The sequence below is a fragment of the Alosa pseudoharengus genome, unplaced genomic scaffold (genome assembly GCF_046254945.1).
Source record: "Alosa pseudoharengus isolate Yale_2024_CS ecotype anadromous, Long Island Sound unplaced genomic scaffold, YU_APseudo_1.1 YU_APseudo_1.1_scf_3, whole genome shotgun sequence".
Taxonomy (NCBI): domain Eukaryota; kingdom Metazoa; phylum Chordata; class Actinopteri; order Clupeiformes; family Clupeidae; genus Alosa; species Alosa pseudoharengus.
In genome coordinates, this window is record NW_027468718.1 from 31087335 (window position 1) to 31111291 (window position 23957).

General features: G+C 46.6%; 1 protein-coding gene across 4 annotated transcripts in view; it reads left to right on the forward strand.

Annotated features, from left to right (window-relative positions):
- Nucleotides 1–23957, forward strand: part of sema5ba (sema domain, seven thrombospondin repeats (type 1 and type 1-like), transmembrane domain (TM) and short cytoplasmic domain, (semaphorin) 5Ba) — a 118879-nt gene that overhangs the window by 8449 nt on the left and 86473 nt on the right. For 3 of the 4 annotated variants that reach the window (XM_076264023.1, XM_076264026.1, XM_076264025.1), the window contains exon 2: nt 13029–13125. The exons of the other annotated variant lie outside the window; for it this stretch is intronic. The gene's annotated coding sequence lies outside the window, so the exon portion shown is untranslated. The remainder of the gene's footprint in view (nt 1–13028; nt 13126–23957) is intronic. 4 annotated transcript variants of the gene reach the window in all.

Consider the following 23957-nt stretch of genomic DNA (forward strand, 5'->3'; position numbering starts at 1 on the left):
GATTAGTTAAATCTTGAATGCATGCATGTCTGAGACCAGATATGTCGATAAAACCTTTTCAGTTGCATTCACATGTTTCATTACAAACTGCACCCCCCCCCCCCCCCCCAATAGCCCACCCACATTGATTCCATTTATATCAAATCCATAAGAGGTGAGTCCATAATTGCTTTCCCCCCCCCCCCCCCCCCTCCCAATACTCATTCTTAACGCAGCTCGATCACTGGGGCCATTTGTATTGAATTTGATGCTAAAATAACACAAGGCTACTTGACAAAAAGTCTTTGTGTATTTTACAAGCAATAGCAGAGCAGTGGCATTGGAAAAGAATATTGGGTACTTTAGCTTAAAGAGAAGGACCTCTGCAGCAACAAAAAAAGCTACAGAGTCTGACCACCATACAGATGGCAGCAATCCTTGAGTTGTGGTGGTTATTTGTTTTTTGACTGCTTCCTTGAGATTCCCCTCGATAGCATAGGGAAGTTTGTTGGGTTGAGGGATGAATGCCTTGGGCCTGTTAGTCACAGTATAGGACAAGTTAAAGTGAAGTATTTGTTTGAAATGTAGTTATAACAATGGCAGGAGTGCCAGAGCAAGTAGAATGTGTAAAAATATTCATCGAGGGCATTGAGGCATTGAAGCCTCATGTATCAGCTTGAATCGTTGCACAATAAGTGGCGAAGTGGGAAGTACAGGCGTCTCCTAGTGGTCAATGCTGATTGGTTAAAAGCTGGTCCATTCATGCCATACCATATGGCATAGTACACGGATGATACTGTATAGAAGCACCACAGCTGGTCCAAAATGTCTGAAGTACCCTTCATCCCATTCATTCTGTCTAACTGTAGCTCTTCAGTGCTAACGTTCACAGCTTGACCATCCTCCTCTATGTGTTAGCATGTTTAGCATGATTGTTGGTCGTTTCTATGGTGATAAGTACCTTGCTGGTCAGGCACAAAAGGCTAGCCTGACTCTCATACCTGGTTAGGGCCTACTGTGACAGTGATTAATGCGCAATCAAGTGGGCACTGTAATTTTGAGACGCCTCCGTCTGCATCCTCCCAGCGCCCAGTGCCGCGAGTAGCTTGCGCACAGACAAACATTAAAAGCAACACTCGCTGTGTGAGGCTTGATTTCACACAGCTAGACTGCTTGTTCATGCAGTGAATTGTCCCTGTATACCACATAATTCTTACCCGAGGTCATCTCTCTCTCTCTCTCTCTTTATTTTTCTTTCATTCTCTCTCTCTCCCTCCCTATTTTTCTGTTTTTGAAATTACTGCAGTTAATTTCTCCCGATTCCTCTGAATATCCACCCATAGAATTTCACAAAAAGGACAACTGCTCTCAAGAGAGTGGTGAAGGGTAGCTGCAGCTCAGTCACAGGGAGGGTGTTTAATTTAGCTTGTTAATAAGGAAATAGCCTCGATAAAACACTGCAAGCCACACATCTGCATGGGCCAGATAAGACCAGACCTGACCTCGTCTTCAGTCTTAATGCAGTCTCTCTGTGTACCTCAACATGTTTAGTGTATGAATATGTACCTTCAAGGTCTGAAGCACTTTTCGCCTCATTATTTAGCTGTCTCCATGCACAGATGACTTCGCTGCTGGCTGGAAAATAAGACAATGCTATCACTTGTTAAGTATTGCAAGTATGTTTGGCAGACGTTAATTGTGAGCACATTTCTACACATCCACTCAGTGCTGTGTTGTAACATAGAAATCAGGGTTTTTCTAGTTTGCTTCTAGGGCACTTAACATTTCCACTTTTTTATAGCTAGGGCTGCATTTTAATAGGAAATAGGAACCTATTCAAGCTATAAACTATAGGATTAATATTTAAATACAAATTAAAAACATTCCTTAATCTGGATGCTCATACTTGAAATTAAGCATAGAAGGACACTGGCCCCTGTAAACTTGGTAAAGCCCTCAAACCTAGTCACACTGATCAACATCATCAACATGTTCACACAGAGGAGTGATCATCAACATGTTACACACACACACACACACACACACACACTTCCACACACTCCCTACGAGTAAAGTGCCACTATGACATGCATGTGCAAGTCTGAGTCCGAGCGTTTGATGTCTCTAAGTAAATACGTGGGCTACGGGGCCTCCCCCTCTCACAGTGGAGTGGCATGCCTTGGACAAGGGCCCCATTCAGCGCTTCCCAAGAGGGGTGTGCGGAGAGGTTCTGTGGAAGTTTAGGGAGGCTAGGAGAGGGGTGGTTTGAGAAGGGGGTGGTTTGGGGAGAGGGGTGGGTGGGGTGGTGGGGCAGGGGACTGACCTGCATGCCAACCGGCACTGTTCTACAAAGGCCCTCAACGAGACTCTGGGAGCACCTCCTGGCTCTCATAGTTTGGAAGATGGTTATGAATACGTTGTCAGAACAGTGATATATCAAGTCTTCAAATCCCAGACATCAAACAATACTCCCCAAGGAGTGTGTGTGTGTGTGTGTGTGTGTGTGTGTGTGTGTTCTCCAAGAGGGAACAATCGCAGATGATGGGGGGTCTTTTCTCTCTCTCTCTCTCTCTCTCTCTCTCCCTCTCTCCCTCCTTCTCTCGTGTTTTTGTATTGGCGGGAGACATTGGGGTTATGTGTATTTGCTTAGTCTGAAGCATCCGCTGTGTTTATGTAGCAGGCGCCCTGCCTCCAAACCTTGTCACGTAGCTGTGAAGGCACGATTAGTGGGACTTTGTTCATACTGAGTTTACTTCAGTGTGGTCACGTACGGATGGATGTCCACCCTAGACTATTCACACTCATATAAACTGCTTGCACGGAAGCAAGGGCGAGCTACCCCTCAGTTCATACATATTTGCTAGCAGCTACGGAGTACATATTGGTGGGCAGATGGGATGTGGTAGGGGGTGCGCCGCATGTGGAGCTTGGCTGGGCACAGTTTCCCATTGAGGTCATTTGGGTTTGAAATTGAGGCTTTGCTTGTGGTAACAGAGACGGTGATGTATTGCGTTCCCACAACCAGCGAGTGTGACTACTTCAGACAGGGTCCGAGTGGAGCAGCATGGCTGGCCTCTGGCAGAACAGAAGGGGGGGGGGGGGCTGCCCTCGCCACTCAACCTGTCAGTTCCTCAATCCTTCCTGTGAGATTTCCACTTTCAAGTTGTGGTTTGTGGAGCCGCGGTGTCAGTCACAGTGTACCGGGAAGACGTCGGAAGGGTTGTAATGTCAGACCGATGTCCCTGGTGAGGAAGAGGGGGGGTGGGGAGTGGTAGACTGAGGTCAGGGGAGTTCAACCTCGCTGGCCTTGACCCCCACAGTCCTCACTGCAGACACGTCTCTCAGAACAGGCCCCTGCAAAAAACCCACAGTCTCTCACTGTGTGACTGTGACCACAGTAGTATCGGCGGCGGTGGCAGCTGATGTTGCCACTTCAGCAGAGACACGTCGCCCCTATTCATTAGAGCTCCGGAAAATGACAGAGCTGCCACTCGTTCTGCCTCACCGAGGATAAAGAAGATGTGCAACACAGGCAGACAGCCAATTTGTGCTACTGTTATGTTGTTTTTTTCACCCCCTCTCCTTTTCCGTGAGATCCTGAAGTGTGTCGTCTTACAAATATTCAAAGGGCTGTTCTAAATCGCCAGTCTTTTGCGCTGATGTAGAACAAGTGGATGCAAAATGACATGCAGTATAGCAATGATGCAACTGCAGGTGGAGACGCACCTTGTCGGAACCACTACGTGTAATTTCAACCGAACTGCGCAGCTGGGTCTAAGCATCCACAATCTTTATTCATCAGCTTGTCAGTACCTCTTCCTAAGGGAATTTCATCCTTTTTGTTAGAAATGTTTTCTCAGATTTTTTCCCCCTGTGTGTGAGAAAGTGAATTGAACCATCAATTTTGACAGAGGCGGCTTTGCCTGAGGATAGTGACTGACTGTAGGGTGTGGCGCTCCCACGATTCCCCTTCCCTCCCCTCCCCCCTCCACCCTTCCTCTTCCTGCCAGTTAGCTCTGAGTTGAGCGTCTTCCAGTATCGTTATTGGATCTCCTCCACTAACGAGCTACGAGGCCTGGCAGAGATTTATCTGCACGTTTAAACGTGTGTCTGATCCCCCCCCCCCCCAACCCCGCCTCAATCTCCCCCATCTCCTGCCTAGCCCCATCGGCTATCGCTCTCCTCTCGCAGACGCTCCCTCTGAAGTCTTAATCAGGACATTGTAAGAGACACCACGCTGCTGAACACAATACCCCTCTCGCTGCTCAACCCCCACCCCTATCCTCCATCGTCACCACTCACCACCACCCTCCACAGTCCCACTCTTCCCCCCCACCTCTTTGAGTCCCTGTGGGAGGCTGCACACACAGGCCCGGCTGCTCTCACTCTACCCCGCACTCCTAGAGTGGAGGAACACGGAGCTAGTGGCACTAAGGCAGCACCAAGGTCAAACACAACTCTCTCTCTCTCTCTCTCTCTCTCTCTCTCTCACACTCACACTCACACTCACACTCACACTCACACTCACACTCACACTCACACTCACACTCACACTCACACACACACACAAATATACACACAAATATACACACACACACACACACAAATATACACACACACACTCTGATGAAATGAGTACCTTAATGTGGCCATTGTAATTGCTTCCTATAGGATTAACTGCTAAGCAACTGGATGCACTGCTCGTGTAGTGTGCTGTTCCGAGCTGGTGCGTCTTGCTCCCCATTAGTATGCCTGAGCAGGGGAGCTGGCAGCGGCTGGTGTCCCAAAAGAAAGCAAAGACACTCATAACAGGCTATGTTTACTCTGGCAGGCCTTGATGCACAGTTTGGATTTTTTGCCTTGCCGTTTTTTTTTGTTTTTTTTTTGGACTGCCTGTTTACATTGATGTTTCAAAGTGGCCCATATCAGATTTGTGTTTACATGGTCCACTAATTTTGGTCACCAAAATGAAAGCAAACATAAAGACAGACAAATAATGCAAGCTTGTTCTATTTTATGCATTTGTTCTATTTTAGTGGCTAGTTGTGTTACTTTCATTTCCGAAGTATCATGAGAAGTGTGCAGGTTAACTTATCGGTTTTATTTTAAAGCGAAAAAGAAAGTGGAGGGTAATTATTCCAGCTTTTCCATCTCCGGTTTTATTTTAATTTCACCGTTCTGCCAGTTGTGCAGGTGAAAGCAACATTATGTGTAATATAAAAGGTTAAAGATTGTTGGCATTTTCAACGATGTGCTAGTTGAAAATGACAGGGAATATCCGATCTGTCCATTTAGATGACATTGGCACATATCCGATTCATATCTGATTTGTTTCCACATATGAAGGAGGCCTAAAACCGATCTGGAAATATCAAAATCCTTGTACTTTTTTCCTGTTTGCATGTTCATGAGGCCATCCTTAAAAATATTTTTGTTTGCAGTAACAGCCAAAAAAAAATAAAAATGGGTCGGTAGGTAGGTCAATATTTTTTTTTCCAAGATTCAAAGTAAAAAAAAAAAGTACAATTTTGGTCATGGTGATTATGTAAGAATGAATTTACACAAATGTGCATATCGTGACGTAACTGACTGGGTCTTCAACCCGTGCCTTCAGGCGCACCATTGCAAACCTCATTCTGATGCAGGTTATATAGACCAGCCTTTCTCAAACTTCTTTGACCTGAGGCCCGGTCATGGCAGACTTTGGGGTCATAGGGCTCATCTACATGTACCCAGAAAGAAGGCTACAATAGCTCTTGGCCACGTTATATTGAAATTTGACTATACAATACTCAATGCTATACAGTGTATTATACAGTCTCTGCTCTGTTTCTAAGGAAGTTCCAAAAAACAACGTCGTTCTATTAAGTTTCGTTAAATAAATAGCCTTCCAACAGGTTGAAGCGGAGCTTTGATACCAACGTTATCGATTAGTTTCAGTTTCTCTCGCGCAGACGCGCATTGAATGAATGCTCATACCACCACTTAATTGTAGGGCTCCATGTTTAATGACATCGATAGCAAAAACGTTTGTTTTCTTTTTTCGTCGATCCGCGGTTTCTTGATCAACTGCGCAGCAAATTATCAGATGAAGCACCGGGCCTACTTTCACTCCACGACTCCGCGGACCAGCAGTCTCCATGTTGCGGACCCATATTTTGAGAAATGCTGAATAGACCACAACCAATTTCAATACTCCGACACGGTCACCGTTAGACTAGGGGGAGAAGGGATGAGAAAAGATCTGGCCACAGTTCTTCCAGAACTTCGTGCCAAGTAAAAGCGTTATCAGTTTGTGTGAATGAAACGAAGCGTAGGCCATAGTGTGACATGCGTAAAACCAATGGTGTAGAGATGACGCCACAGGGTTTTATTTAAGTGAGCTACGTTTGCATGTAGGCAATTTATATTCACAATACTTGGGCCTACTAAAAGAAATATTATTTTATTGCATTTGTATTGGTTGTTTAGAGTAAAACAAAACAATCGGTCGGTATTAACGCAAGTTTACAACCGGCAAGTCGGTCGGACTAAAAGGGGAAAAAAATAAATATTTGGGTCGGTTCTAAATTGACAGGGTCGGTCGGGTTACTGCAAACAAAAATATTTTTAAGGATGGCCTGATGCAGATCTGTGCCACATTTGATTTTTTGGAAAAAAAATCGTAATTGGGTCACATTTAACTAACGGTGTAAACGTAGCCTAAGAGGTGATGCACTGCATGATTTAACCTGTTTACCGTCCCCCTCTGAAGACTTGCAGAATCAAGGCGGAATGTTCTGATAATAGGACTTCATGGATTTATAGGCTCTCTTGATCTGTTGTTTCTGGCTGCCACGCTGTCAGATGTTCTTTTGTGAAATTCTTTCACACACTCAGATGTGGTTTTAAATGTGTGCCCAAAAAACCTGTTTGACCACATTCACAGTCTTGCATTAACAAAACCTCTTCAATGTTTTTCTGTTACCTGTCACTCTGTTAGATTATACAGCATGAGCACGATCAGGAGGCCATTCGGTAAGCTGGGCTCAGAGGATGGGTCAGTCATAGGTCATAGATTTTCACTGAATTTGTTACGCGTGGGCTGAACAGCCGAAGCTTTTTGAGCTTGTTAAAATATCAAGTGGTCTTTAGTAAAAGTCAAAGCGCTTGTGTCTGGGGACATTTGTGCAGTTTTGGTCACGGCCACAGTCTGGGAATAAGTGATTTGCACAGAAGCATTAATTACACCCCTCGTCTGTTGGAAAGAAGGGAGCACGTCCTTTGTTTTTTGTGCTCCATTTTTCTGTAATTACTTATTGGATAAAGCTATTCCATTCAGTGGCTTCGATTCAATTTCGCCATTGGAGTGTTTCGCTACCTTTACGAGCCTTGCAACACCGTGCTAACACCACAGGACAGTTTGGGGGGGGGTGGGGGGGGGGCAGGTCATTGATTGCGTTAAGATTTCCAGCAAGCAGTCAGTTGGGTTTTGATTTACTCTGCCTTTGAAGAATGTGGTGTTTGATCTTGGCAGATGGCAGACAAGAGAAGACCTTGAAGTAGAACTTAGATTGAGGTTTTTGCATTTTGTTAGGCATCTGATTCTGTGTTAATGCATTTGTTGTTGAATGCTCTTGCACAGCAGACTTACAGACAGGAAAAATGTTCTAATTTAAGCCTCCCTCAGGTGATTATTTTTTCATGTTTTCTTGGATTTATTTATTTTTTGTAAAAGGCCTACATTTAATTTAGTTGATTTGTGGGTTTATAGCTTTGAATCATGTATATATCCAAATATACCTTCACAAACGCATACCTTTACAAGTACATGTGTACACACATTCTCTCTCTTTCTTTCTCTCTCTCTCTCTCTCTCTCTCTCTCTCTCTCTCTCTCTCTCTCTCTCTCTCTTTCTCTCTCTTTTGCACTCTCTCCCTGTGTGTCCCCCTCTCTCTTTCTCTCTCTCACTCGTTCCATCTTGAAAGCAATTTAATAGACTTCTTCTGGCACTTTGCATGTGATTTAAACCCCCTGTGTACTTGGAAATGTAATGTTAATTGCCAGGTTTTGTAATTTCAGTAAGAGTTGTTAAGCTAGTGTGTCTGTACAAATATAGAATAATTTAGTCATCCTCCCCTGGCATCTCTCAAACCTTTTAACACCTTCATACTTCACATTTGTTTTTTTCTTATTATCATTCTTCAACATGTCTATACTGACGTATGCATCTCTCTCCAGGCCCTCAGTACCTTTTAAAAGATCATACCAAGCAAGAGGTCTTTCATCCAGCTATGAAAACATAAGCCCAAATCCCCCATGCTCCTTCCCCTAGCCTGTTTATTGGCCGTGCTGTAAGCAGGTGTGTTATTCACTGGGCCCAGTCCAGTCCTGATGCTCTTGGCCGGAGTGCACCTGAACACCACACCAGTGGATGATGAATGGCCCTCTCACTTTATTCCCTCTCCCTCTCTGATGCTGCACGCCTGCACAATGTCTCCTCTCTCAATTTTCTTTCTTTCTTTCTTTCTTTCTTTCTTTCTTTCTTTCTTTCTTTCTCCCCATCCTGTCCATCAGTGGCTGTAGTAAATGGAGTTTCTGTAGGGGGTGTGATGAGCAGCAGTAGGCAGTGGGAGTATGACCTGGCCTGCCTGTCGGAGTCTTAAAGGTATTAGATGGTTGCCACGTAGGTCAGAGTGCACGGTGTCTGTCTGAGCTCTTGCCTTCTAAGAGCTACACCTGTTTATTGGAAACGCCAGTGTTCTCAGCCCCACATCCCACACACACACTGGACCATCATGAGTTTTTCTTTTGGTTTATTTGTTTGCAAAAGGGATGGTGCACAAGATTGCATCCAAATAGCATCTCCCACTCAGACATTTATACTGTGTAACCCCCCCCCCCCCCCTCTCTCTCTCTCTCTGCGCCTCTTCTCCACTGTGGTGTCGGGGGTTGTTATGTGGCCCGCGGTGGGAGGGCGTAATGACTGCAGCTCCTCTCCTGCCCACTCCAGTCCGTCCCAGCGAGGGGCCTGGGCAGCAGCATCAGCAGGAGCAGCGCAGGGCGCTCCGGGAGGACCCTGCCTTTTGTCCCCAGCTAATATGCACCACGCACCCCTGCAGACCAACAGAGGCGGGAGAGGTGTGGGGAGAAAGTAGAAAATGATGCCTATGTTGGCTTTTTTTTTTTTTTTTGGGTTGAGTTGCTGAGTGCATTGAGAGTTCTACCATTTCTTTCATCTCTTGGTAGACACTGAGAACACAGTGCTCTCCTCCCGTCTCTCGTCTCGTTCTCTGCAGCGTGCGGGTCTCTCGTGAGGTTTTTTCCTCTGTTTTAGGATGTTGTTGATTGTCCAGGCGTCAAGCCAGTTTGTTTTTTATTCCCCCCCTAAAAAAAAGAACGCTGGATGCAGTGCTAAACAACAACTGTATTGTGTCTTCTCTCCATCTCCCAATGCTCTCTATCCATCCCACTATCCATCTCTCCCTCTACCTCTCTCCATCTCTTAGTTCGCCTCACCTGCGGGAGAGCTTTAAATAGCTTATTTCTCTGGCAGACTCCCCCCTTAATCTATAGGCTCCAGGGCTGCGGTTGGTTTTGTGTTGGTAAATGTTTATCCCACAGCAAACACCTGGTCCTCGGGACCTTGTGTGTCCACAATGCAAATCTGCCCCTGCAGCATTATCTGCCCCTGCAGCATTATCTCTGGGAGGCTGGGGCGACAGAAGGGGCCTGTGTCGATGCAGACCCATCGCGCCGCCTTTCCAGCTATTCAACAGAGTCGAGACTCTCTCTGTGCCTTTTTCTCCTCGGAGCTGAAGCGGCATAACGATTTTGAGGGCGCATTAGCAGAAGTAACGACAAGTTTTGACATGTTTTTATCTTTCTTTGTGGCATTCAGTGTTGGCGACGGTCTGAGCGAGCGTTGATAAGAGAAATGTCAACTTGGCATAAGGGTGGTTAGGAGGTCTGCTCACCAACCCTGAGCAGACATTTGGATGACTTCTACTTCTACAGTGCAAAAAAAGGCATTTTCAGAATCTAAAACATTGAAGAACAAAAAACTTTGCTGACATGTTCACATTTGGAAGAACTGGGCCCCCTCCTGCTCCTACTGGGCCCCCACTTGTGTGTTGGAAGCAGCAGGCGAGATGTGAACACTTGGCAATCGACAAACTTCCAGGCAGTGTTGGCTTCTGGGATGGCCAGGGAGCTCGCTCAGAAGGGCCCACCCTATATTCTGACAGTCAGCACCAATGCATCCCCTGGCCTGCACCTGCTTTTATCTGCGAATCCTATACGCAGGAGTGGTGCAGGCTCGGTAATTGATTTATCGAGGCCTTGCCTGCCTGCCTCTGTGTGTGTGTGTGTGTGTGTGTGTGTGTGTGTGTGTGCTCCGCGGCCGCTCTCCATCGTCAGCATGTGGCTCCCCTGGAACGGGCCTCGTTATTTACTTACTAATTACTCACTCCGGCGTGCTGGCGTACGCCGCAGAGCCCGGCCCAGCCAGGACGCACACAGAGCCCAGAGGGGAGGGCAGCACCGCGGCCCCACGTGCCCAGCTGGCAGAGCGAGATGCGTCAGTTTGTCTCTCTCTCTCTCTCTCTCTCTCTCTCTCTCTCTCTCTCTCTCTCTCTCTCTCTCTCTCTCTCTCTCTCTCTCTCTCTCTCACCTTCTCACTTTCTTTCTGTCTTTCTCTACCTCTTTTGCTCATCTTTCACTTTGTGTCTCTTTCTTTTGCCCACTCTCTCACCCTTTGTCTCACATTTTCTCTCTCTCTCTCTCTCTCTCTCCCTTTGTCTCACCTTCTCTCTCTCTGTTTGTGTTCCTCTTCTCCTAATCTTAAGCCTCAGCACCACAGTGGCCCCCTCTATCAGTTCAGGAGGCGCGGTGGTGGCGGTGGTTGCTATGGCCAAGCGGCAGCGTTCTCCACGCTCACGCTGACTGATAAAAAGCCCTGGCTGCCGAGAAGGGATCGAGGACACAGGGACTTCTGGCTCCGGATGCCCTCTGCGCTCTCGTACACGCAGCACGCGACTCACGTGTGTGTGTGTGTGTGTGTGTGTGTGTGTGTTGGGGTGTGTATTGTTCTGTGTTGGTGGATATAGAAGCAACTTCACACAAAACGCTGTGTCCGAAGGGCTCTTGCTGTTGTATTCTATATTGTATTACATACGGTCATGTAGGGTGTCCACTTCTGATGTCAAAAAGGTGAGATGGCAGAAGAGGTGCTTTGAGTGTGTGTTGTTAATGTCCTGTTCTGATGGGCTGTGTTCTCATGCAAAGCACGCGTGGCAGTGCGCTTTCTCCAAGGAACATGAGAAATGCCTCTAATTAAGACCAGAGAGGTTCCTCTGGTGCTTGAATTTGCTTTGCTTGTTTTACCGGCTGTGATTTTTAATTGGATTTTGGAGAGCAAACCCCCAATCACTTTCCAGATATTATTGCAATATGTCCAGAATAAGTCCATATGAATTAACAGTCCGGGTAGATATGAGCCTTTGTGATAAAGTTGGTTTAGTTTAAACACACCTTATTTTGAAGCCCCCCCCCCCCCTCCACACACACACACACACACACTGGCACTCTCTCACACACACACACACCATTTCCTTCTCATATATTTTTAATCTCTCACAGAGTGTGTATTTGCAATAAAAACGTATGCCAGGTGACTGATTATGCTGTGTGCTCAGGTAGGAACAGATCAGAACTTCATTAAAGAAGTTCAGCCGTGAAGTATTTGATGTTCATTATGAATGATGTGGGTTTGATGCCCGACTGCACTATTAGCACAGATCACAGGGGCCCTGTCTGATGCCGGACCGTTTTAGACCCCCTTTATTATCAGAATTCTTGTCAGGTGACTGAAAGAAGTTCCAGTATTATCAGGACTGAGAGGAACACCCCATAGCTCATGGGCAAATAAAATGGGGGTTTATTGTGGTGCACACAATTAATATGAACAATTATATCTGTGAAAGTATTACATGCACCAGGGTAACTCAGTCATGCATATCGGCTTATGTGCGCCTGTAGAATTTACCCGCAGACACACATCAGACATGCTGCTGATGTGTTTTAACCTTGACTTCTGAGCCCGTAAATAAACAAAAATTTACCATTCCTCTTCTTTTTACCAGCTGTTCCAACCACAGCTACATAATTTATCACAGGTGGAGCGGGTTTCAACCTGAAACTGTCAAGCTGTCTGCATTCCGTGATGTTCCGCACTAAAAGAGAGAGATGCTGCTGTTGGCCTGGGGTCTACGCCCCCGACTGGCTGGCTGTTTTATTGCGGCTGGAGTTGACACAAAACTGATGTAATTACCGAACATTAAGAGAAGTTCAATAGAAGACATGGGCCTCCGAGAGGGTGACGAAAGCTACATGACGTGACTGTAGATTTGCGCTGAAACATTACTGGCAGAGGGGCTTCTTTCTTTCATCACATGTGTTGTTCACGGTCTGCCAGGAGCCTTTGTTGTCGCCAGGGAGTTGTCTTAAGTTGAAACATGGGGCGACTTTTTTTTTTTTTTTTTTTTCGCACATGCTAATGTCAAGATGTTTGCGGTCGTTACCGTGGCGGCGCTGCTGGGTGAATGGGAGCGGCCACATAGCTACAGTGCCGCTGACATTCAGCAAGGGGTACTGGCCGCTTGGAGTGGATCTGGACCACGACCGGGTCAGCATTAGTGCTGTGTCCAGGTCAGCTCAGGCTGCGCGTGAGGGCAGCGGGCCAGACTGATGCCAGATCTGATTTCGGCCCTCTCAGAGCTTTCTGGATGCTGCCAGGCAGGGAAGGGGAAGTGTCAATAGGCATTAACTAACACACACACACACACACACACACTTTCCACACCACTACCACAATCTTCCACCTCCTCCCCACGCCCCTAGCTTCTGCAGTGAACCTTAACCGTCACCCTTCAGAGAAAATTAGGGGGTTGTTTATGTGAGTGCGTCACTCTCTCTCTCTCACACACACACATGCACACACACACACACACACACACACACACACACACACTCGATCAATCAATCCATTTTTTTCTGTCTCCTTTTCAAAGGTATTTCAAAAGGAGAGCCTCCCCATTGTAGCCGCGCGGCCCCCTGTTCGCCTGCCCTTTTCCGAAGGATGACGTGCCCCATGATGTCTTTCTGGAAGTAGGTCCCTCTCTCTCTTTCCTCTCACTCCGCAGCACAGGCCTTGTTATGGTCGATGACTGGCACAAAGCACGCCGTGGGCCCTCGCTCTCTTACTCTAAAGCAAAATCATTTGGATGCAAATTGTCATTTGGATTCCATTTGGACTCATTGGGGGGGGGGGGGGTGCTGTCTCATTGTATCTGGGTATCCTATTCTCCCTCCATTGGAGAGACTGTTGAACTCCACGGCTCCATCCTTTTTTCCCCTGCTTCTCCAACTCTCTCTCATTCTTTCTCTTCGCTCGCTCTCTCTGTCTCTTTTTCACCCCCTCTCAATCTCATCTCATCTCATCTCGTCTCGTCTCAATCACAAGCTCTCTGTCTTCTCTCCACACGTTATTTTGCACTCTCACTTCCATTCATTCAGGCTATCTCACCCCCCCACCCCCTCACAGAACAAAGTTAGATAACTCCTTTATGAGGAATCTCTCTATACTGCCTGTGAAGATGAGCGTGTTGAAAGGGGGTTGTGTTGAGCAGCAGAGGTCTATGATGAAGCCATTGTCACTATAAAGGCATCGGGCGTGCAGTGCCAACCTTTTCATCTACACTTCATTCACATTCTGTGGATGTTGGAGCGCTCTACCTCTACCATTTTTTTTTTTTTATTATTGTTATGGATAGTCGGTGTCCTAATCACAGTTTTTCAAAAGCTACACCCTGATGGTGAACAGGGTTCAAGCGGTTCATGCAGGCTTCATGCAGGCTTTATGCAGGCATGCGGTTCAGGCAGGCTTCAAGCAGGCTTCATGCAGGCTTGCGGTTCAGGCTGGCTGTGAAGTCTGAATGTTCTCCTCTGGTGGATGGAGAGCAGTGGATGGGCAGGCTCTATGGGTTTAAGTACTCTTGCATGACATACATGGGGAGACTGGCCTTTGTAATAATTGACATATGTAAGTCGCTTTGGTTAAAAGCGTCAGCCAAATTAATTAATTAAGTATAAATGTCTAATAAATTAACTTTTCAAGTGTACACTGTACCGGTACTGATTATACGGATTATACTGTATGTCATTGTTAAGGGCTAGACTTCATAGGAGAACCTCATTTTAAGTTGACCGCTTAGGCTGGGGGTAAGGTGGGGGAGAAGGTTCGTGGTAAAAATCTGTCTCAGCCAAGGATTTGTATGGACGGCTAGTGAGACTTACTGTTCCTAGACAAGGGAACGAGAGGGTAGTCTGGGGAGGGGAGATAACAAACTCTTGCTTCAAAAGAAGAAAAAATGTTTTTATTTCTTCCAGCATCACTGCTGAGACCTCTCTCTCTCTCTCTCTCTCTCTCTCTCTCTCTCTCTCTCTCTCTCTCTCTCTCTGCTGCGTTCTCATCAGGGCAGACCTCCTCGTCTTCATCAGTCGCCCCCTGTAACAAAATAAAATGCTCTGTCTCTCTCGCTCGCTCCACGAAGCTGTTCCAGCGTGTGAGGGAGTCGCCTGTGGCCAGCCCTGGGTCCTGATTGCATTATCATTCCTCGTGTCTCGTCCACCCCTCCAACAAACAGAGGGGGGGGGGGGGATTCATTCAGTTTGTGACCCGAATGTTTCCCAGATTGCATCACTGGCCCCGAGATATATATTTTTTCTGTACCCTCATCCTCTTCACCCTTTCCTCGCCTTCCTCCAACCCCTCCACACCTCCTAATAACCAGCAACCCCCCCCCCCCCCTTCCTCTTTTGGGCGATGTTTATGGTGTGCTCTGTTCGGCTAAGTGGAGCCAATGCACGATGTTGTTTTCCCTTTCTCCTGCTGTTGTTTGCTGATATTTGGTCTGGGATGACAATCGGCCGGAAGAAAACAGCCCCTTTTAAAATATGAATGGAGCAAGACCTGAGAGGGAAAGGAGGAGGGCTTCACAGAGGGAGGGAGGGATAGAGGGATGTATGGAGGGAAGAGGGAAGAAGAGAGGGGGGGTTGGAGAAAGGGACCCCTCGTCTGTGGGTTCCAGCATTAAGTCTCTGTTTTCCCCTGCGGAGGAATTAAAGGCGTGCCATTATCCCTGGCAAATTACCACGCTGTCTTTGTGCCGCAGCCATGGTACATTAGTGTGCCTTAAGACGTGGCCGAGCTGTGCCCATTCAGGCCACAAAGAGAGGGGGGGGGTGCGCTGGCAGATCCTTGGCTGGTCACACAGTGGAGGCATTCACACGAGACGGAGGGGGCCGTACGGCGAGAATCTGTGCCACAACGGAGCCATGACATAGTTTTTCCTGGGCTGGTTTGGCAAACAGCACCATGAGCACCACCACCATCACCACCACCACCACCAAATCCAAATCCACCGCCTTACTGCAGTTGGAGCGAGAGCAAGAATTTGGTTGGATTTGCACCTAATGTTTGGTCTTTTTTTTTTTTTTTCTCGATCTAATATTGGTTTGAGCAACTCCTGATACTCATTATTTCCTCCAGATTTGACCATCTTTGCTCTTATATGCCATTATGACATAGTGAGCCAATTACAGTTTTAGCCTACATTACATTACACCAGTCAAACTGCCAGAGAGAAACCAAAGAGAAATGGGACTGAGGTTTCTTTTTTTTTATTATTCCAGTGCACCCTGACCTCAGGGAACAAACTGCCTTCTTCCCGTGAAGAGGGTCCCAGTTTATTAAAGTCCCTCAATAATCTTGTTATCCTGTGGGAGGCCGGGCTAGACAGGCTCTTAAAGGTCTCTGGGGCGCGGGAGGTGAGGCCAGAGAAGGCAGAGGCGCCTGAATGAGATCCGCGTAAAGGCCAGGGCCACTTTATGACTCCCTAACATTGTTCCCCTCTTTATGAAGTCCTGTGGCCGGCTCTCTGGCTCTCGCTTAATGAGCGGCGTGGAGCTTCTGTCTGGGGGCAGTCATGACGGGCTGCGGTGCCAGTAAATAGTGCTGGGCTTGCAGGGCTATTAAGCAGCCAGCTCCCTGGCCTCTGGACGCCGGACACTCTGGCTCTGCTGGGCGGAAGCCGTGGCCGTAAAACGGTGGTTAACTCTGTCCCTGCAGTCCCCTCACTCCCTATGAACTGGGTGTCAGTGTGGGCAGCGTTCAGACTGAGAGTGTGCTTAATGCCCAATATGGCAGAGTTTGTGAAGATGCATAAATCTGTGTTGAGTATGTCTTTACCCCCCACATCTCTTTCCCTCCCTCTCTCTTTCCCTCCCTCTCTCTTTCCCTCCCTCTCTCTTTCCCTCCCTCTCTCTTTTTCACCCCCTCCCCATCTTTCTCACTCACTCGCATTCTCTCTCTCTCACTTTTGGTTTTCTCTTCCATCTTACTGATTGATCTCTTTCTCTCTGTCTCTGTCTCTCTCCCTTTTCAAAGCTGAATGCCTTTACTGCATGCGTTGTTAAGATATCAAGATGCCATTCATCTGGAAGATCGCTCTCTTGGCTGGATTGAGCAATACTAGAGTAATCTAATAGATGTTAGAAAATGTCTTCTTTTTCATTTAACTTAATCATGTCTCACTCTGGTACCAGCTCTGCACTCTTATTCTATTACATGTTTTCCTGTGCAAGATATGACCTAATGAAACACTTTTTATGTTACAAAGATTAATCAGCAACGTGATTGCCCATCATTCAAATTAGGGCCAAAGTCTAACTAAAGCTAATTTAACTAAACTGCATTTCCGGCGGGAACTGCGAAAGTGTGCTTGCCCTGGTCCGGTCACCAACATGAGCAGACAGTGGCATACGCTATGCTGAACCTGGCTTGATCCAAGCATTGTAACAGTGCCTTTCAGTGTTGGAGCCGTGGCAATATCTCAAAAGCTCTAGGAGAGGGCTATTCAACTATTGGCTTGCGGGTTGAATGCCCACATGACGTCATCTTCGCGAGCAACTTACACGGGTACTGAGCGGACGTTTTAAAGTTGGAACGGTGTCTCTGTCTCAAAGGGCCTAGGCGCTAGAGCTGGCTAAAAATTAGGGAGATGGGAATAATAATACTTAAGAAGAACAGTAAGTGTGCTGCTTTCAGCAAGCACACTTAATAACCCGACAAAATCAGTTTGCAAATTTAATACCACGGGTAAGACCTTAAGTGTCAACACCATTGAGTCCACCCTGTGCTCCCACATGCTATAGTATAGTTCATGCATGAGAACATTGCTTGTTGTCCGGCTTTGCACCTTTTAAACTAGGGCCCGAAGTCTTACACATGATGGGATGTTGAGTTAGAGGCAGAGCTTCAGTTGTTCACAAGGTTGTTGTATTACTGCATGTGTTGTGTTTCAGACTACCTACATTCTCGAGCAACCCCCCCCCCCCCCCCCCCCACACACACACACACACACACACGCACACACACGCACATACACCTAAACATACACACACACACACACACACACACACACACACACACACACCACTGAAGAACTCCAGGACCAACTCCTGACTTCTCTCTGCAGAGGCCCCTTCAGAGTGCCAGCTTGTTTTCCTAGAGAATTGTGGGAATGCGCAGTGCAAACTGGGAAGTAGCCGTCAATTTACTCCCATAATCCTGTGTTGCTGCTTAATCATTCAGGGGGGGATTAGGAGGCGCAGTCAGTCTTTTACCTAATTATAGATCGGGCCTCCACTGCGCTGGGGCACACAGCTGGCCTTGGAGGATAGCCAGGGCTGCTGCACTTCGCCCTCCATGTCTCTCTCTCTCTCTTTCCCTCCCTCTCTCTCTCTCTCTCTCTCTCTCCTCTCTCCCCCCCCCCCTCTCCCTCTCTTAATAATGTAATGAAGATGCAGCTAAATAAATAGTGTCTGGTTGGACAAGGACCAACAACATAACATGTAAGTTATTTTCTTTTCACCCCTCCACCACCACCACCACTGCCGCCCCTCTTTCGTCCAGCACAACCCTGTTTTTTTTACAAAGTCCTGGTGACCTGTTTTGAGCACCCTCTTGAATACTCTCGAGGCACAATGGCCTTGATTAATATTCTGTCATGGTTGCCTCTCTGTAGCTACAGTAGACGGGAAAACGTTGATGAATGTTACTGAAGCATATTTGAGAGGCTTGCCAAAGGGGAGATGAAAGTGTTTTTATTTTATTTTTTAATTAATACCACATACAATAAAAATTACTACCGCCATGAATAAATCAGCATTGGGCTGGGTGACCATGGTGTAGGCTGTCAGAGAATATCCTGGCAGTTTTAATGAAAAATTCATTATGTGACATGATGGGAAGGCATGATGTGGTTACTGCGTGAAAGAAAAGAAGAGGTGTCAGTTTGGAAGCTTTTGAAAGCAGAACTTGATTGCCCTCAGTGGAGATCATGCACTATTCAGTAGTCCTCAACCAACTGAATAGAAGTACTTCAGTGTACTTTTAGAAGAGGCTCGCTTTCTGTGCTCCATGATTATGTGGTGGTTTTTGTGTACATGATGCACAACTTTTTATTGTCTTAAGAAAACAAAGTGATGCGACTGAAATTGAGTTTCAGGAGTTTTCATGAGGTACCTGGGGCTCAGGTGGTTCTGTTTGCTGTGGGGGTTCATCTAAGCTGTGCCTGTATCCACACAGATTTACAGCCAAGGCTGTTTCCCCCCACACCCGCCTTTAAAAGCTATTTTTGATCTTTTTCTTTCCTATTTGAGAATAATTAAACTCTGATTGAGGGATTGAAGAGATTTCCCAGTTGTTTGTGTTTCGCTCTCTCTCTCTCTCTCTCTCTCTCTCTCTCTCTCTCTCTCTCTCTCTCGCCCTCTCTCTCTCCTCCCCTGCTTCTTCATCCACATTGCCTGCATGCTTCTTCACGGCACTCACTTCACTTCAATTAAGCTCTTTCTGACAGAAAGGTCTTATCTGCACTCCCCTCTAATGTTGCAGTCAGAGAACAACATTGCAAGGTCAGGGTCCTCGGCCTCCAGATCTCTCTCAGCCGCACAATAGCCTTGTAGAGCCATGCAGATGTATAGAGGGGGATTAAATCGTAATTAGGTCCAGACTCAGAAGTTTGCCCCCCCACCCCTTCCTTTTCTGTGATCACAGGACCTCTTTTTTTCTTTACTGACTACGTGCAGAACAGACAGTGTATGAAGTGTTTTTAGTACAAGAACCTTAAAGACTTAAAAGAGATTTCTTCAATTAATTAATTCAGTTTATTTTAGTCATATTGGTTGTAATAATGAATGTTTTTTTTTTTTCCAACTCTCATTAGTTGCTACCTGGGGGAACTTGAGAGTGTGTAGTGAATGTAAAAAACTTTTTTGGACTGCCCTGGCAGATGCTGGTGAGTTCTCCATGAGTAACCCTCACCCCCCTCTTGTACCAGTGCCCTGTAGGGCTTGTTCGCTTGCAACATGCGAATTCCCATCGCAGTGCGAGCCAGCAGTGGCTAGCAGCGTTCTCATTCCACTTTTCGATTTGCTGGCACAAAGCCTGGGTCATGCTTCGAGGCACCCGTAACAAGAAATCTTGTTGTGAAGCCACACGACAATTAAAACGGAAGCAGATGTTGGTTTCCTTTTCCCTCCAATTACACCGAAATGCATTCAATTATCTCTGTGTAGTCTCCGAGCGTGTGGCAGTGGAGGCCACAACAGCGGGTTTGACTGATTGCTATTGTTGAATAATCGGGATACTCCCATTGTGATAAATACTGGTCGTGAAAAGACGTACAGTACCCTTTCAGCCGTAAAGGCATCTCATTTATAGTAAACATCCTGTCTTGACAAAGCTTCATTGGTTCGTTGACGTGTGTGTGTGTGTGTGTGTGTGTGTGTGGTTTCCGGTCAGATTAAATGCTACTCTGTCAAGATGCCTTGACATGTTGATGGCTTCACCGTAGTCATCGGATACCCCATCAAATTGCAACACGGGCACTGAAGCTGAAAAAGACTTCCTTAAAGTAGACCACAACTGTCTAAGCATTGTAACGAACAAATTAAGTTGGTGTTACACATTCCTTAGAAGTTCACCATTAACCAAGATGTAATCACCTCGGTTTTTAATTGGTCTCTGTGTGTGTGTGTGTGTGTGTGTGTGTGTGTGTGTGTGTGTGTGTACGTGTGTGTGAGTATTTTCATTTCCTTGCTGTGGTCTTGACTTTTTTTTTTTCTTCCTTGGCTGAACAGGAGCCACCCCATCCTGACACTATAAATCCTGGTACAATGTGCCTGTCTGGATGTTTTGATTTAACAACCCAATAAACTGTGTGTGTGCACAATCAAACGCTCAGACTGCCAGTGGGCGCCCGGCCTCCAGCTTTCTCAGGGAGACATTGACCCCCCCCAAAGCCGTTTTTGTCTCAGGTGCTGTAAAAGCGCACGTTTGGCTGGGCTTACACGCCGCTACGTGTCTAAAGCAGCCACGGCAAGCTCTCCCCAAAACCCTCTTCGTGTTTGCAAAGGGAAGTTTCAGCTCTGAAACCCTTGGCATTGTTTGTAAGGGCCTGGTAGTTAGTGGTTGGCCACAAACATCTGCTGGCTGTGACGTTTTCCTTGTGTTTGGGTGTTGTAACATGAGAGTGCAACCTGAGAGCCTATAATTGAATAGCGTTTATATGGTCATTGTAGTGGTGTATAGAATGAAATTGGGGCACAACACTGAAGCAGATGGCCTTAATGAATAGAGATACACGGAGAAAACTACAAGTAGTGTAATAAGTACAAAGCATAGCCTGTGCATGTGATGCTGTTTTTTTGTGATACCATGCTTCATACTAATTGTAGTGTCCATACATACTCCATCCACACTGCTGTTGTAATAGCCAGTCTTGTTGCTCTGGATTATGTCAGCTTCTTCAGTCTGTCATTTGTTTTGTGGACTGTTTTAGTGACCACAGCCCAAGGGCCTTTACCTGGGCTTGTTGAATCAAGCCATGGAGGAGCCGTCAGGCTAGTCTGGGGTCAACTCTGCCACCCAGGGGGCCTGTCTCTCTCTAGTGTGTGTGTGTGTGTGTGTGGGGGGGGGGGCTTGTGTAAACGATGGAGAGATTTGTGTTGACCAGTTCAAACAGTTCCCTGTCATTTCAATTACAAGCGCAGAGGAGCAGACAGGTTTGTTTGTGTGTGTGTTAGGGGTGTAACGGTACACAGAAGTCACGGTTCGGTTCATACCTCGGTTCGGACATCACGGTTCGGTACGAGTTCGGTACAGTGGAGGGAAAAGCAAAACAAAAATGCAGAAAGCATTTTTTTTTGTACATGTCTCAGGCTGTACCACCTAGTGTCATACAGTCTCTTCCCTGAGCTATCTGCAACAGCCTGAAGTGTGTAAGATGTAGGCTAAACAGTACAATAAGTACAATAAGTACCCAGACTCCATCTGTAACTTGTAAACAAAATAAGACAATCAGCTCTAAAACTGAAAATAGGCCTACAGCATCTCTTATTTCTGAAAGTGCAAATTACATAGAAAAATGATTTTTAAAAATCCACTTAAGCAAGACCTTCAACATCTGTGTTTAGTTGTATATGGAAGGGTCTACAATTTGCCTCAATATTTTTTTTATTGTGTGTAAAGTAATAATCTAGCCTACTAACTGTGAAAATATCACACTATTTTGCCTTTTTAAAAAAAACGAAATTGCTCCTTTCATTTCATAAACAGACTACAACTAGAAGTCACGTGACTTTGCCCTTTGACGTTAACTCACCGTAGCATGGTTTGTTTATTAGCCTGGTTAGCGTTGTCACTTTATTTTACTGTCTATGCACTTAACACTACCAGAACCTCATGTGAGAAGTTACAAGTTACCCCAACATAAAGGTAATTACCACGCGATTTACATAGCTTTCTGTCATTACGAAATCATTTCATTTAAGCCATAGGTTTTGGCCCTATTTGTATGTGTATCCAAAGGCTGCTGAAGCGCAGGGGAAGTTTTTTCCCCTCGTTTCAGTGATTGGTAGCCTACATCATCTGGGTGATGGCTTCGAATATGTGTAGCATTTTTTCCACTCACATACCCAACAACTGCTGAACAACGCCGACACACAGTTTCATCTTATCCACCACTCTTTCGTCTGTACTAACGTTACTGTAACTGAAGTTCTTAAACGTGCGATCTTAAAGAGACCAGCGGATCCTCTAACTCTTGTGGGTCTAACCTTAGTGCTGCTAATGACTGACGGACTCGACCGACGACCTGACAAAAAAAACATAGGCGCCAATCAGAGCTTCAGAGCTAAGGCGAGGCTACAGATTAGCGTTAGGTGTCGCTAAAGAACTCCCGTAACTCTCGCTACTTAACAGTAATTGCGCATGACATTAATTAATCCACACACGAGTTGTATGTATTTTTATACCGTGTATTCTCCGTGTAAATTCATGCACCGAACCGTGACGCCCGTACCGTTTCGGTTCAATACGAATACATGAACCGTTACACCCCTAGTGTGTGTGTGCTCTATTCTGGTTATGGTTCATCACTTAACAAGTGATGTGGTAAAATAAAAAATCGCAAGAGAATTCCAGGGTGTTTGTGTGACATTTCCGTTTTCCTTGTTTAACATGCGCTTAGAGCACGTTGAGCTTGTCATTGTCTTTTCTCAAGTTCTCCTGGGTGTTTTGGCAGCTGAGAAATGACATGGTAATGTGGAAATCACTAGAGGTGGATATTAATGAAATCAGTTTTTTTTCCAATACGCTATTAAATATCAACGTGGCTGTCAGCAGTCGAGACAAATTAAAAATGGCTTATTTCATAATCGTACGTGCAGTTCAGGGCAGTGCCTGGTCGGCACTTTCTGTAGACGGCGTCTGTCGGCCCACGTCTCGGGACAAGTAGCCCGTGGGAAGTGTCAGAGATGTGGTCCGCTCTGGCTTCCTCTCTGGGGCCCTGGCACTTGTGCTTGGTCTCGCTGCAATGCTGTCACAATCCTCATCTGAGGCAGAGCTGCTGTGTTGGTCTTAGGGAGAGATGGAGGTGGCGCATAAGCAAGTGGGTGTTTTTTTTGTGTGTGTGTGTGTGTGTGTGTGTGTGTGTGTGTGTGTGTAATGGAGATATGGCAAGATGAGAAAAGACAGAGAGAGAGAGGGAGGGAGGAAAGAAGAGAATTGGAAGCTGAAGCAGCTCCTCGGAGCCTCTGCTCAGCTCAATTGCAGCTGCCCCCGCACTGGAGAAGAGGCGCAGGCTTCTGACAGCAGCGAAGGAACCCGAGCCAATCACGCTCGCCGAGGAGGAAGCACTCCAAACGATCCCCTACCGCTGCCCCCAGACACCCAGGCCTGCTCCAGGGGAGACGGGGGAGTGGGAGGACAGCCGGGCGGGCAGGGCAGGCGGGCGGGTGAAAGAGGGAGCGGATGTGGAGAAGAGGCGGAGGAACTGGAGTACTGGCAGTAGCAGCACCTGCTGCGGGCGGCCGAGCGAGGAGGGAAGTGGGCAGCGCAGGTTCTTAAAAGACGTGATGTGGTCCCGCGGAGGCGTCTCTCTCTCTCTTGGCCACTTATCAGGAAATCCCACGCGGGCCTCCTGCCGGTGCCTGACCTTTCAGAGGAAGCAGGCTGTTCACCTGCTAGAAAGCAGGACGTGCGTATTCAAGAGGGGACGCAAATGCTCCATCAAGCCCAGTGACATTTCAGTCACGGGGTGTCAGTCAGCTCTGTTGTTTGAGGGCTTTGTCGGCAAGAAAGGAAACGCAATCAGGAGTTGCAGGAGCTGGTATTTTAAGAATCTGATGGCAAGATGACAGTGACACTGACATTTTAAAGAAAAATGCATTCATCATGCTACATGCTTATTAATTCAGATTCAGAATCAGTAGGCAGGCCCAGCAGTCTGTATTGGGTTACAGTTACTTTGAGAATCGGTTCTAACAAAGGCCCTATTTTGGGGAGGCTGGGATACGAGGTTCACACGATGGTTGTC